This window comes from Oncorhynchus tshawytscha, linkage group LG01, assembly GCF_018296145.1.
Source record: "Oncorhynchus tshawytscha isolate Ot180627B linkage group LG01, Otsh_v2.0, whole genome shotgun sequence".
Classification (NCBI taxonomy): Eukaryota; Metazoa; Chordata; class Actinopteri; order Salmoniformes; family Salmonidae; genus Oncorhynchus; species Oncorhynchus tshawytscha.
The window spans coordinates 5,277,041-5,293,237 of record NC_056429.1 but is presented as its reverse complement, the minus strand read 5'-3'; the positions used below and the strand labels follow the sequence as shown (position 1 = coordinate 5,293,237).

The following is a 16,197-nucleotide window of genomic DNA, read 5'->3' as shown; positions in this document are numbered from 1 at the left end:
TATGTATGTCTGTACAGTATGTACAGTATGTATGTCTGTATGTACAGTATGTATGTGCAGTATGTATGTACAGTATGTATGTACAGTATGTATGTACAGTTTGTACTGTATGTACAGTATGTACAGTATGTACAGTATGTACAGTATGTACGTACAGTATGTACAGTATGTATGTACAGTATGTATGTACTGTATGTATGTATGTATGTATGTATGTATGTACAGTATGTATGTCTGTATGTATGTACAGTATGTATGTATGTATGTACAGTATGTACAGTATGTATTAATTCACCCTCTTTGCTATGATGCCCCTAAATGTCATCTGGTGCAGCCTATTACCTTCAGATGTCACAGAAGCTTTAAACATCCCACGGAGCACCATTAAATCCATTATTACAAAATGGAAAGAATATGGCACTACAACAGACCTGCCAAGAGAGGGCCGCCCACCAAAACTCACGGACCAGGCAAGGAGGGCATTAATCAGAGAGGCAACAAAGAGACCAAAGATAACCCTGAAGGAGCTGCAAAGCTCCACAGCGGAGATTGGAGTATCTGTCCGTAGGACCACTTTAAGCCGTACACTCCACTGAGCTGGGCTTTATGGGAGTGGCCAGAAAAAAGCCATTGCTTAAAGAAAAAAGTAAGTAAGCACGTTTGGTGTTCGCCAAAAGGCATGTGGGAGACTCCTCAAACATATGGAAGAAGGTACTCTGGTCAGATGAGACTAAATTTGAGCTTTTTGGCCATCAAGTAAAACGCTATGTCTGGCGCAAACCCAACACCTCTCATCACCCTGAGAACACAGTGAAGCATGGTGGTGGCAGCATCATACTGTGGGGATGTTTTTCATCGGCAGGGACTGGGAAACTGGTCAGAATTGAAGGAATGATGGATGGTGCTAAATACAGGGACATTCTTGAGGGAAACCTGTTTCAGTCTTCCAGAGATTTGAGACTGGGACGGAGGTTCACCTTCCAGCAGGACAATGACCCTAAGCATACTGCTAAAGCAACAATTGCGTGGTTTAATGGAAACATTTAAATGTCTTGGAATGGCCTAGTCAAAGTCCAGACCTTAATCTAATTGAGAATCTGTGGTATGACTTAAAGATTGCTGTACACCAGTGGAACCCATCCAACTTGAAGGAGCTGGAGCAGTTTTGCCTTGAAGAATGTCAAACATCCCAGTAGCTAGATGTGCTAAGCTTATAGAGACATACCCCAAGAGACTTGCAGCTGTAATTGCTGCAAAAGGTGGCTCTACAAAGTATTGACTTTGGGGAGGTGAATAGTTATGGACGCTCAGGTTCTGTTTTTTTTGTCTTATGTCTTGTTTGTTTCACAATAAAAAATAATTTGCGTCTTCAAAGTGGTAGGCAAATGTCCAGGTTGTAAGGCAACAAAATAGGAAAAATGCCAAGGGGGTGAATACTTTCGCAAGTCACTGTATGTCCTAAGAGTTGTGTACGAGATGTGTATGAGTTGTGTACGAGTTGTCTATGAGTTGTGTACGAGATGTGTACGAGTTGTGCACGAGTTGTCTATGAGTTGTGTACGAGTTGTCTATGAGTTGTGTACGAGATGTGTATGAGTTGTGTACGAGTTGTGTACGAGTTGTGCACGAGTTGTCTATGAGTTGTGTACGAGTTGTGTACGAGTTGTCTATGAGTTGTGTATACCTCTACTTGTATCATATGTATTTGTACTCAAATGTTCTGTAAGTAAACCATGATGATGTTTTCCTGTAAACGTCTGTTACCTCGATCCTCTATTCCTGTAAACGTCTGTTACCCCGATCCTCTACTCCTTTAAACGTCTGTTACCTCGATTCTCTGTCTCTTCCTGTAAACGTCTGTTACCTCGATCCTCTACTCTATTCCTGTTAATGTCTGTTACCCCGATCCTCTACTCCTTTAAACGTCTGTTACCTCGATCCTCTACTCTATTCCTGTAAATGTCTGTTACCCCGATCCTCTACTCCTTTAAACGTCTGTTACCTCGATTCTCTGTCTCTTCCTGTAAACGTCTGTTACCTCGATTCTCTACTCTATTCCTGTAAACGTCTGTTACCTCGATCCTCTCCTCTATTCCTGTAAACGTCTGTTACCTCGATTCTCTACTCTATTCCTGTAAACGTCTGTTACCTCGATCCTCTATTCCTGTTAATGTCTGTTACCCCGATCCTCTACTCCTTTAAACGTCTGTTACCTCGATTCTCTGTCTCTTCCTGTAAACGTCTGTTACCTCGATTCTCTACTCTATTCCTGTAAACGTCTGTTACCTCGATCCTCTCCTCTATTCCTGTAAACGTCTGTTACCTCGATTCTCTACTCTATTCCTGTAAACGTCTGTTACCTCGATCCTCTACTCCTGTAATCGTCTGTTACCTCGATCCTCTACTCCTGTAATCGTCTGTTACCTCGATCCTCTACTCCTGTAAACGTCTGTTACCTCGATCCTCTACTCCTGTAAACGTCTGTTACCTCGATCCTCTATTCCTGTAAACGTCTGTTACCTCGATTCTCTATTCCTGTAAACATCTGTTACCTCGATCCTCTACTCTATTCCTGTAAACGTCTGTTACCTCGATCCTCTATTCCTGTTAATGTCTGTTACCCCGATCCTCTACTCTATTCCTGTAAACGTCTGTTACCTCGATTCTCTACTCTATTCCTGTAAACGTCTGTTACCTCGATCCTCTACTCTATTCCTGTAAACGTCTGTTACCTCGATTCTCTACTCTATTCCTGTAAACGTCTGTTACCTCGATTCTCTACTCTATTCCTGTAAACGTCTGTTACCTCGATCCTCTACTCTATTCCTGTAAACATCTGTTACCTCGATCCTCTATTCCTGTAAACGTCTGTTACCTCGATCCTCTATTCCTGTAAACATCTGTTACCTCGATCCTCTACTCTATTCCTGTAAACGTCTGTTACCTCGATCCTCTACTCTATTCCTGTAAACGTCTGTTACCTCGATCCTCTATTCCTGTAAACATCTGTTACCTCGATCCTCTACTCTATTCCTGTAAACGTCTGTTACCTCGATTCTCTACTCTATTCCTGTAAACGTCTGTTACCTCGATTCTCTACTCTATTCCTGTAAACGTCTGTTACCTCGATCCTCTATTCCTGTAAACGTCTGTTACCTCGATTCTCTACTCTATTCCTGTTAATGTCTGTTACCCCGATCCTCTACTCTATTCCATGATATTCTATTAGACCAGTCGATGGTAGTCCATGCCTTCGGCGTCCCTATCAAGCGTCCCTCGATTCATCATCTTTCATTTTCCTATTTTTATACTCAAGGTCATTGGGTTTAGGATAACCGTCACAACGATGCCTTGTGTCTCCCTCCTCCTCCTTTTCACCGTTCTACTGCGAGACGTTCAGGGAACTGACAAAATGAAGGAAACACTTGAGTTAAATGAGGGACACGACTTGTATTGAAAGCCAGGTGCTTCCACACAGGTGTCAAATCAAATCACATTTTATTTGTTGCATGTTCCTGAATACAACAGGTGTAGAACCTTACCGTGAAATGCTTACTTACAAAGAAGTTTTAAGGAAATAGAGTTAAGAATTTATTGACTAAATAAACTAAAAGGAAAAAAAGTAACACAATAAAATAACGAGGCTATATACAGGAGGTACCGGTACTGAGTCAATGTGGAGGATATATACAGGGGGTACCGGTACTGAGTCAATGTGGAGGCTATATACAGGAGGTACCGGTACTGAGTCAATGTGGAGGCTATATACAGGAGGTACCGGTACTGAGTCAATGTGGAGGCTATATACAGGAGGTACCGGTACTGAGTCAATGTGGAGGCTATATACAGGAGGTACCGGTACTGAGTCAATGTGGAGGCTATATACAGGAGGTACCGGTACTGAGTCAATGTGGAGGCTATATACAGGGGGTACCAGTACAGAGTCAATGTGGAGGCTATATACAGGAGGTACCGGTACTGAGTCAATGTGGAGGCTATATACAGGAGGTACCGGTACTGAGTCAATGTGGAGGCTATATACAGGAGGTACCGGTACTGAGTCAATGTGGAGGCTATATACAGGAGTTACCGGTACTGAGTCAATGTGGAGGCTATATACAGGAGGTACCGGTACTGAGTCAATGTGGAGGCTATATACAGGAGGTACCGGTACTGAGTCAATGTGGAGGCTATATACAGGAGGTACCGGTACTGAGTCAATGTGGAGGCTATATACAGGAGGTACCGGTACTGAGTCAATGTGGAGGCTATATACAGGAGGTACCGGTACAGAGTCAATGTGGAGACTATATACAGGAGGTACCGGTACTGAGTCAATGTGGAGACTATATACAGGAGGTACCGGTACTGAGTCAATGTGGAGGCTATATACAGGGGTACTGGTACAGAGTCAATGTGGAGGCTATATACAGGGGGTACTGGTACAGAGTCAATGTGGAGGCTATATACAGGGGGTACCGGTACTGAGTCAATGTGGAGGCTATATACAGGGGTACTGGTACAGAGTCAATGTGGAGGCTATATACAGGGGGTACCGGTACAGAGTCAATGTGGAGGCTATATACAGGGGGTACCGGTACAGAGTCAATGTGGAGGCTATATACAGGAGGTACCGGTACAGAGTCAATGTGGAGGCTATATACAGGGGTACCGGTACAGAGTCAATGTGGAGGCTATATACAGGGGGTACTGGTACAGAGTCAATGTGGAGGCTATATACAGGGGGTACTGGTACAGAGTCAATGTGGAGGCTATATACAGGGGGTACCGGTACAGAGTCAATGTGGAGGCTATATACAGGAGGTACCGGTACAGAGTCAATGTGCGGGGGTACAGGTTAGTAGTGAGGCTATATACAGGGGGTACCGGTACTGAGTCAATGTGTGGGGGTACAGGTTAGTAGTGAGGCTATATACAGGGGGTACCGGTACTGAGTCAATGTGTGGGGGTACAGGTTAGTAGTGAGGCTATATACAGTGGGTACCGGTACTGAGTCAATGTGTGGGGGTACAGGTTAGTAGTGAGGCTATATACAGTGGGTACCGGTACTGAGTCAATGTGGAGGCTATATACAGGGGGTACCGGTACTGAGTCAATGTGTGGGGGTACAGGTTAGTTGAAGTAATATGTACATGTAGGTAGGGGTTAAGTGATTATGTTTAGATAATAAACTGAGTAGCAGAAGTGTAAAAACGAAGGGGGGTGTCAATGCAAATAGTCCGGGTGGACATTTGATAATTGTTCTTGGGGGTAGAAGCTCTTAAGGAGCCTTTTGTGGTTCCTGAGTTAACATTCCGCAGTTAACATCCCATCATGCTCAGGGTCATGTTAACGTCCCATCATGCTCAGGGTCATGTTAACGTCCCATCATGCTCAGGGTCATGTTAACGTCCCATCATGCTTAGGGTCATGTTAAAAAATGCCCAGTTGCCCATTATGGCTAGAAGAAGAGATCTCAGTGACTGAAAGAGGGCTCTCAAAGGAACATAGAGGGTGTGTCTCAGTCACCAGATCTCAGTGACTGAAAGAGGGCTCTCATAGGAACATAGAGGATGTGTCTCAGTCACCAGATCTCAGTGACTGAAAGAGGGCTCTCATAGGAACATAGAGGATGTGTCTCAGTCACCAGATCTCAGTGACTGAAAGAGGGCTCTCAAAGGAACATAGAGGGTGTGTCTCAGTCACCAGATCTCAGTGACTGAAAGAGGGCTCTCAAAGGAACATAGAGGGTGTGTCTCAGTCACCAGATCTCAGTGACTGAAAGAGGGCTCTCAAAGGAACATAGAGGGTGTGTCTCAGTCACCAGATCTCAGTGACTGAAAGAGGGCTCTCAAAGGAACATAGAGGATGTGTCTCAGTCACCAGATCTCAGTGACTGAAAGAGGGCTCTCATAGGAACATAGAGGATGTGTCTCAGTCACCAGATCTCAGTGACTGAAAGAGGGCTCTCAAATGAACATAGAGGGTGTGTCTCAGTCACCAGATCTCAGTGACTGAAAGAGGGCTCTCAAAGGAACATAGAGGATGTGTCTCAGTCACCAGATCTCAGTGACTGAAAGAGGGCTCTCAAAGGAACATAGAGGGTGTGTCTCAGTCACCAGATCTCAGTGACTGAAAGAGGGCTCTCATAGGAACATAGAGGGTGTGTCTCAGTCACCAGATCTCAGTGACTGAAAGAGGGCTCTCAAAGGAACATAGAGTGTGTGTCTCAGTCACCAGATCTCAGTGACTGAAAGAGGGCTCTCAAAGGAACATAGAGGGTGTGTCTCAGTCACCAGATCTCAGTGACTGAAAGAGGGCTCTCAAAGGAACATAGAGGATGTGTCTCAGTCACCAGATCTCAGTGACTGAAAGAGGGCTCTCAAAGGAACATAGAGGGTGTGTCTCAGTCACCAGATCTCAGTGACTGAAAGAGGGCTCTCATAGGAACATAGAGGGTGTGTCTCAGTCACCAGATCTCAGTGACTGAAAGAGGGCTCTCAAAGGAACATAGAGGGTGTGTCTCAGTCACCAGATCTCAGTGACTGAAAGAGGGCTCTCATAGGAACATAGAGGGTGTGTCTCAGTCACCAGATCTCAGTGACTGAAAGAGGGCTCTCAAAGGAACATAGAGGGTGTGTATCAGTCACCAGATCTCAGTGACTGAAAGAGGGCTCTCATAGGAACATAGAGGATGTGTCTCAGTCACCAGATCTCAGTGACTGAAAGAGGGCTCTCAAAGGAACATAGAGGGTGTGTATCAGTCACCAGATCTCAACCCAATTTAACACTTATGGAATATTTTGAAGCAGCGCCCGAGACAGCATTTTCCACCACCATCAAGAAAACACACAATTATGGAATTTCTCATGGAAGGGATTTGTGTTTCGTATCCCTCCAATAGATTTCCCGACTTGTAGAATCCAAGGTGCATTGAAACAGCGGTCAATGTTTGGGGTGTCGGGTTGATGCATTTTTTTCTCTGATGGGCAGAATATAATTTTGGGGGCCTGCACTACCGAAGGCTATATCGGTCTGCTAATACTGGACTAGTAAAGGCCCAGTGCACTACTTTTGTGAAGATTATTATTATTTTAAAAAATATATTAAAAAATCATATTTTTTTATTCTGATTTTTCACGGGGCGGTGCATTGAAGTTGTTCTGACGGCTCATGGTGACCCAACTCCCTATTAAGAACCTCCTTTATTTTTGACGGTTACCTCGGCTGTACACCTTTGCAGTCACTGGAAATCTACCGGCCACTAGAGGACATAGATCCTCATTTCCCCTTTATATATATATATATATATATATATATATATTATATATATATATCTTCCATCATCACCCCTTCTCTTCTCCCTCCCACCCCTTCTCTCGTCCTCTCTCCAAGGGACACAAATGCTCGTAACACCCGCAGGTTAGCAAGCAGGCTGCCAGCAAGCGAGAAGGACACGAGAGGAAAACGGTTATTGTCAACCCCAGATATTATCCATCTAAACTAACGGAAACTGCACAACACGGTATGTGAATAGTGCGTGCTATCATAATCTAACCATTTCGGATAAAGCATGTCTTCATGGATAACGGAGAAATAGCGCTTTGTGATATTAGGCTAACCTCAACTACCTGATAAATATAGGATGCATTTTGTTGTTGTTGTTGTTGAGTTTAGAGAATAGAGAGAGGTTGTAATGCATGTGTCGTGAGTACCCGGTAGTTAACGTTTCATCTAATTCCAACTGTTCTGAGCAACGGCGGTGCGCTGCTACCCTTCCTCTTCTGTCAAAAGAGCCAATCGTTTCCCGTTATGTGGCAGGATATGATTCCCTGGTTGTGATTTGACATGAATACAGTTTTATTTAGGTCATATGGAAGATGATTGAAATAACGGTAACAATACCGGTAGCCTATCAATTGAAATAGCGGATGATTATTGCGGGGATGTAGTCTACGATGATAGTGTAGTTTAGGTAACATCCAATACCACTAGAAGTAGCCGTGAGGACACGGATTTAATCTCTCCTTGGTAATAATTTAGCAGCACATTTGCTAGGAAATGCCGATTTGGTGTACATGTTGGTTTGCTAGCTTCGACCGGGTCGAGATGTGTTTTTATCCCCGGATTAGCGCTTCGACAGGGGGATATACATGTTTCCCCTGCAGTCCCAGGAGACCTCGGAGGCGTAACGACTGTCGTGTGACAGCCTGCCTGAAGCCGATTTCAGACACAGGCGTGTGTGTGTGTGTGTGTGTGTGTGTGTGTGTGTGTGAGAGAGAGAGAGAATCGGCGACTATGAGCTCTGCGCATGTGTAGAGAATATGGAACTGAAATTGCTGGCGTCGTGATCGTTGCGTAATTGCCTGCGTGCATAGTTTGGCGTATGGGTTATCATATTCATTATGCTACATTCCCGACTTAAAGCATGATTTATAGCACGTCAGACAGTGCAGGACTGCTGTGTTGCTAGTCCCAGTCGTGTGTCAACCATTCTATTGCAGCTGTGAAGTGATTTATGAATCGTGTCCTTGGCATGACACCCTGAAAGGTCAATGTCTTAGTTTGAATGAAAAGATGTCCCATGTGGTTAGGCCTACTTCACCTACAGTCCATAGAGAATTATCCACATGTTTGTCCTTTGGGTGTTTTAGCTAAAAAAAAAAATGTTTTGCGAATATATTCAAAATATAAGTTATATACAACCTATGAGTAGAACGTCCTCACAGCAGTCAGTTGGCTATTGTATCTGTATCTGCTACTGCTGTTGTTTTTGCATTCCATAGGAATGAGGAGCAACTCTGCAGAAAGGCCTAGAACTAAACCTCATAAGTGTTGCTATCTCTATCTGTCTGTCTGGAAGATAAATGGATGTGTTGCCGGCCAGTGAGAGGAGACATTGAAGGCCACACAGTGTCTAGTAGCAAAGACAAATACATTTTTTAAAAAGGCAGTTGATTCTGTCTGTCTATTTGTTAAAGTCACCGTAGGGGTGATCCATCAATGATGTTCATAGAAATGAACAGACTGAAGATTCTCAATTAGAGGCTTGATAGGTCTATACCTCTCAGTCCAGATGTTGTAGAGAGGAGATAGAGGCAGACAGAGGGAGAGAGATAGAGGCCTTCTCAATTAGAGGCTTGATAGGTCTATACCTCTCAGTCCATATGTTGTAGAGAGGAGATAGAGGCCTTCTCAATTAGAGGCTTGATAGGTCTATACCTCTCAGTCCAGATGTTGTAGAGAGGAGATAGAGGCAGACAGAGGGAGAGAGATAGAGGCCTTCTCAATTAGAGGTGTACCGGCTTGATAGGTCTATACCTCTGTCCAGATGTTGTATACAGAGAGAGGCAGACAGAGAGAGACAGACAGAGAGAGACAGACAGAGAGAAGCAGACAGAGGGGGAGAGAGAGGCGGAGAGACAGCGAGAGAGAGGCATACAGAGCGAGGTAGACAGAGGGGAGAGAGACAGCGAGGCAGACAGAGAGAGCGGGGCAGACAGAGGTACCGGGGCAGACAGACATACAGAGAGCGAGAAGCACAGACAAAGAAGGGAAAAAAGGCCGAGAGATGGACGGATGGACACGCAGAGAAGGGAGAGGTCCATTGTAGACACAGAGAGAGAAATAAATTAAGAGTGATTCCGTAGATGGGTATTAGGTTTATAATCCTTACTCTAGAGCAGGAAGAGGAAACAGTAATCTGATTTATTTATGAAACCACAAATATGATCCTTCCTGGTGCCTGACTCTTGTCTAGTAGCTTCTATGTCCAAAAATATAATCACACTCAAACCTGAGAGACCGTGACATCTCGGCTGCGTGTACGGTACACGGTGCTCTTTCAAAAAAGGAGAGAGATATAGTGATTCAACAGTAGTGTAGTGATTGAGAGTTGTCCTCGGGGACACCAAGGTGGTGGGTTCAATTCCTACAGGATTCACGTCAATACTAAAACATGTAAGAACTGTAAATCACTTGGATAAAAGTGTCTACTAAGTGGCCTACATGTTATTAGATGCCAAATAATATCAAAGATTTAAGGCATGTCTGGTATCTACTGTAATCAACTGTAGTTTACTGATAACATAACAATAAATGGTCTATTTGTCAACAGCTGGTGTGTGATCACTAATATTAAGGAAGTCTCGAGGTTCTGCTCGCCTAAGGTAGAGTATCTCATGATAAGCTGTAGACCACACTGTTTACCAAGAGAGTTTTAATCTATATTTATCGTAGCTGTCTATTTATCACCACAAACCGATGCTGACACTAAGAGTCAACGAGCTGTATAAGGTCAAAAGCAAACAGGAAACCGCTCACCCCCGGACACCCTCGGACAGGGCCAAACAGGAAGGATATAACCCCACCCACTTTGCCAAAGCACAGCACCCACACCACTAGAGGGATATCTTCAACCACCAACTTACCATCCTGAGACAGGGCCGAGAATAGCCCACAAAGATCTCCGCCATGGCACAACCCAAGGGGGGGCGCCAACCTAGACAGAATGACCACATCAGTGAATCAACCCACTCAGGTGACGCACCCCTTCCAGGGACGGCTTGAGAGAGTCCCAGTAAGCCAGTGACTCAGCCCCTGTAATAGGGTTAGAGGCAGAGAATCCCAGTGGAAAGAGGGGAACCGGCCAGGCAGAGACAGCAAGGGCGGTTCGTTGCTCCAGAGCCTTTCCTCCTGGGCCAGACTACACTCAATCATATGACCCACTGAAGAGATGAGTCTTCAGTAAAGACTTAAAGGTTGAGACTGAGTTTGCAACTCTGACATCGGTAGGCAGACCGTTCCATAAAAATGGAGCTCTATAGGAGAAAGCCCTGCCTCCAGCTGTTTGCTTAGAAATTCTAGGGACAATTAGGAGGCCTGCGTCTTGTGACCGTAGCGTACGTGTAGGTATGTACGGCAGGACCAAATCAGAGAGATAGGTAGGAGCAAGCCCATGTAATGCTTTGTAGGTTAGCAGTAAAACCTTGAAATCAGCCCTTGCTTTGACAGGAAGCCAGTGTAGAGAGGCTAGCACTGGAGTAATATGATCAAATTTTTTGGTTCTAGTCAGGATTCTAGCAGCCGTATTTAGCACCAACTGAAGTTTATTTAGTGCTTTATCCGGGTAGCCGGAAAGTAGAGCATTGCAGTAGTCTAACCTAGAAGTGACAAAAGCATGGATTAATTTTTCTGCATCATTTTTGGACAGACCGTCCGTTTTGGACAGACAGACCACCTTTACTCCACACACAGAGACACATACAAAGCTCTCCCTCGCCCTCCAATTGGCAAATCTGACCATAACTCTATCCTCCTGATTCCTGCTTACAAAAATAACCCCTCAGAGGTACCAGTGACTCGGTCAATACGGAAGTGGTCAGATGACGTGGATGCTACGCTACAGGACTGTTTTGCTAGCACAGACTGGAATATGTTCCGTGATTCATTCAATGTCATTGAGGAGTATACCAACTCAGTCAATAAGTGCATCGATGACGTCGTCCCCACAGTGACCGTACGTACATATCCCAACCAGAAGCCATGGATTACAGGCAACATCCTCGCTAAACTAAAGGCTAGAGTTGCTGGCTTTCAAGGAGCGGGACACTAATCCGGACGCTTATAAGAAATCCCGCTGTGCCATCCGACAAGCCATCAAACAGGACTAAGATTGAATCCCACTACACCGGCTCTGACGCTTGTCAGATGTGACAGGGCTTGCAAACTATTTCCTCCAGACGTGACACTTGGCATTCAGGCCAAAAAGTTCAATCTTAGTGTCATCAGACCAGAGAATCTTGTTTCTCATGGTCTGAGAGTCCTTTAGGTGCCTTTTGGCAAACTCCAAGCGGTCTGTCATGTGCCTTTTACTGAGGAGTGGCTTCCGTCTGGTCATTCTACCATAAATGTCTGATTGGTGGAGTACTACAGAGATGGTTGTCCTTCTGGAAGGTTCTCCCATCTCCACAGAGGAACTCTAGAGCTCTGTCAGTGACCATTGGGTTCTTAGTCACCTCCCTGTCCAAGGCCTTTCTCTCCCGATTGCTCAGTTTAGCCGGCGGCCAGCTGTAGGAAGAATCTTGGTGGTTCCAAACTTCTTCCATTTAAGAATAATGGTGGCCAATGTGTTCTTTGGGACCTTCAATGCTGCAGAAATGTTTTGGTACCCTTCCCCAGATTTGTGCCTCGACAAAATCCTGTCTTGGAGCTCAACGAACAATTCCTTCGACCTCATGGCTTGGTTTTTGCTCTGACATGCACTGTCAACTGTGTGACCTTATATAGACAGGTGTGTGCCTTTCCAAATAATGTCCAATCAATTGAATTTACCACAGGTGGACTCCAATCAAGTTGTAGAAACATCACAAGGATGATCAATGGAAACAGGATGCACCTGAGCTCAATTTCATTTCTCATAGCAAAGCGTCTGAACATTTCCCAAAACCTTTTTCATTTTTCATTATGAGGTATTGTGTGTAGATTGAGAGAAAAAAAAAATATTTTATCAATTTTATAATAAGGCTGTAACGTAACAAAATGTGTACAACGGGAAGGGGTCTGAATACTTTCCCGAATGCACTCATTCCCCCCTCCTATTGGTTGTTGATCAGCATCATCAGTCTTTAAAGGACAGATGGTCTGTGACCTCTAACCTGAGCTCCATACTCCATCTGGATTCCCTTTACTCTCTATTTACACCCTCAGCTGTTTCCTGTCCCTCAGCTGTTTCCTGTCCCTCAGCTGTTTCCTGTCCCTCAGCGGTTTCCTGTCCCTCAGCTATTTCCTGTCCCTCAGCTGTTTCCTGTCCCTCAGCTGTTTCCTGTCCTCAGCTGTTTCCTGCCCATCATCTGTTTCCTGTCCATCAGCTGTTTCCTGTCCCTCAGCTGTTTCCTGTCCCTCAGTGGTTTCCTGTCCCTCAGTGGTTTCCTGTCCCTCAGCTGTTTCCTGTCCTCAGCTGTTTCCTATCCCTGTCCCTCAGCTGTTTCCTGTCCCTGTCCCTCAGCTGTTTCCTGTCCTTCAGCTGTTTCCTGTTCATCGGCTGTTTCCTGTCCTCAGCTGTTTCCTGTCCATCAGCTGTTTCCTGTCCCTCAGCTGTTTCCTGTCCCTCAGCTGTTTCCTGTCCTCAGCTGTTTCCTGTCCTCAGCTGTTTCCTATCCCTGTCCCTCAGCTGTTTCCTGTCCCTCAGCTGTTTCCTGTCCCTCAGCTGTTTCCTGTCCCTCAGCTGTTTCCTGTCCTCAGCTGTTTCCTGTCCTCAGCTGTTTCCTGTCCCTCAGCTGTTTCCTGTCCCTCAGCTGTTTCCTATCCCTCAGCTGTTTCCTGTCCCTCAGCTGTTTCCTGTCCTCAGCTGTTTCCTATCCCTGTCCCTCAGCTGTTTCCTGTCCCTGTCCCTCAGCTGTTTCCTGTCCTTCAGCTGTTTCCTGTTCATCGGCTGTTTCCTGTCATCAGCTGTTTCCTATCCCTGTCCCTCAGCTGTTTCCTGTCCCTGTCCCTCAGCTGTTTCCTGTCCTTCAGCTGTTTCCTGTTCATCGGCTGTTCTAAAGAGAACATCTGTCTTATACTAGTTCTAACATTATTGTTGTTAACTAGTATGTACACCTACATGTTGCTGGTACTGTCGTAGTTGTATGGTTCAGATGATGTTTCTAATATGTCATGTTTGACTACATAGCTACATGTTACAACTGTGACAGTAAAATCGTTCTCCAGATGGATTCTAGTGGTGAGTCAGTGTTGAATCTCTCTCTCTCACACACGTCAGATAGAAAACTATTATCCCTGCGTGGGAGTGCGTTCCTGGTAGGACTAATAGATATTAGTTCAGAGGATTGAGAGAGCCAGAGAGAGAGACAGACGGAACTCGCTGCATGAATATATCTATCTAGAATGGAGGCGTGGTCTGGTCTAGAAAGGAGGCGTGGTCCGGTCTGGAAAGGAGGCGTGGTCCAGTCTAGAAAGGAGGCGTGGTCCGGTCTGGAAAGGAGGCGTGGTCCGGTCTGGAAAGGAGGCGTGGTCCGGTCTGGAAATGAGGCGTGGTCCGGTCTGGAAATGAGGCGTGGTCCGGTCTGGAAATGAGGCGTGGTCCGGTCTGGAAAGGAGGCGTGGTCCGGTCTGGAAAGGAGGCGTGGTCCGGTCTGGAAAGGAGGCGTGGTCCGGTCTGGAAAGGTGGCGTGGTCCAGTCTGGAAAGGAGGCGTGGTTAGATCTTTCTTTTTGTTTCAAAGAAAAAGAAAAGTCAGCAAAAGAAAGAAAGCCCTGTGTTGGAAAGTAACGATTGATGCAAAGGAAAATAGGGGAGGGGAGGGAGGTAGATATGGAGGAGGGAGGGGGAGATGGAGGAGGGAGGGGGAGCTGGAGGAGGGAGGGGGAGGTAGATATGGAGGAGGGAGGGGGAGGTAGATATGGAGGAGGGAGGGGGAGATGGAGGAGGGAGGGGGAGATGGAGGAGGGAGGGGGAGGTAGATATGGAGGAGGGAGGGGGAGGTAGATATGGAGGAGGGAGGGGGAGATGGAGGAGGGAGGGGGAGATGGAGGAGGGAGGGGGGGGAGGTAGATATGGAGGAGGGAGGGGGAGGTAGATATGGAGGAGGGAGGGGGAGGTAGATATGGAGGAGGGAGGGGGAGATGGAGGAGGGAGGGGGAGGTAGATATGGAGGAGGAGAGGGGGAGATGGAGGAGGGAGGGAGAGAAGGAGGAGGGAGGGGGAGGTAGATATGGAGGAGGAGAGGGGGAGATGGAGGAGGGAGGGAGAGAAGGAGGAGGGAGGGGGAGGTAGATATGGAGGAGGGAGGGGGAGGTAGATAGGGAGGAGGGAGGGGGAGGTAGATATGGAGGAGGGAGGGGGAGGTAGATAGGGAGGAGGGAGGGGGAGGTAGATATGGAGGAGGGAGGGGGAGGTAGATATGGAGGGGGAGGTAGATATGGAGGGGGGGGGGGGGGAGGGAGGGGGAGATGGAGGAGGGAGGGGGAGGTAGATATGGAGGAGGAGAGGGGGAGATGGAGGAGGGAGGGAGAGAAGGAGGAGGGAGGGGGAGGTAGATATGGAGGAGGGAGGGGGAGGTAGATAGGGAGGGGGAGGTAGATAGGGAGGAGGGAGGGTGAGGTATATAGGGAGGGGGAGATGGAGGAGGGAGGGAGAGAAGGAGGGAGGGGGGAGATAGAGAAGGAGGAGAGGTAGGTGGGTCACATCTGGTAGGTGGGTCACAGCGAGAGACGTCGTGATTTGGTTGAGGAAGGGGGTGGAGCGTGTGGAGGGGGAAATGGAAACAGATTTGCTGTGTTCATTGCTCTCTGTAGACCACATCTCTCCTTCTCTCTACATCCTCCCACCAGTCTGTTTCAGATTTAAAACCATTTTACACGGAGATTTGTTCTTTCTGCTTCACCAATTCAACTCTGAATGCTGAAGAACCTACATTTGAATGTAGGCTACTTGCACGCAAGCAAGGCAACACACATGCAAATAAAATACAATGTTATTGGCCACATACACATGGTTAGCAGATGTTAATGCGAGTGTAGCGAAATGCTTGTGACTAGTTATACATTTATTACATCCAGATGTGGTCTGTTATCAAGGCAACACAAACGTAATGTCAGTACAATATGCTGATGAGTTTTGGCATCATGCCACCCATCAATACCTCCTGATTATTGTTACAAATATTGATAAGCAGGAAAGTATGCAAGATTATATACTGTAATAGCTTACCTAAATACAGTAATAACTAAGTACCTAAATTCTGTAATAACTAAGTACCTAAATACTGTAACTAAGTACCTAAAACTGTAAGAACTAAGTACCTAAATACAGTAATAACTCAGTACCTAAATACTGTAATAACTAAGTACCTAAATACTGTAATAACTAAGTACCTAAATACTGTAATAACTAAGTATCTAAATACTGTAATAACTAAGTACCTACATACTGTAATAACTAAGTACCTAAATACAGTAATAACTAAGTACCTAAATACAGTAATAACTAAGTACCTAAATACAGTAATAACTAAGTACCTAAATAGCCATAGCACTATTTTAGGAGAGCTGTTAGTCATGTTTTCACGAATATCTCATACTGTGGCGAGGTGGTTCTGGAATGTTCCCCTCACTAAAACCCATTGTCACTATTTTAGACCTGACACACCTGTAGTTCAGTGGACAAAGAGTGAATCACAGGGCGAGAGGGGCAGTCA

General features: G+C 45.8%; 1 protein-coding gene across 1 annotated transcript in view; it reads left to right on the top strand.

Moving 5' to 3' along the window:
• The first annotated feature begins 7,360 nt into the window (after window positions 1-7,360).
• The window catches only part of LOC121846375 (mitochondrial glutamate carrier 1-like), a 113,239-nt gene continuing 104,402 nt past the window's right edge, over window positions 7,361-16,197 (top strand). The window contains exon 1 of the mRNA XM_042320919.1: window positions 7,361-7,525. The gene's annotated coding sequence lies outside the window, so the exon portion shown is untranslated. The remainder of the gene's footprint in view (window positions 7,526-16,197) is intronic.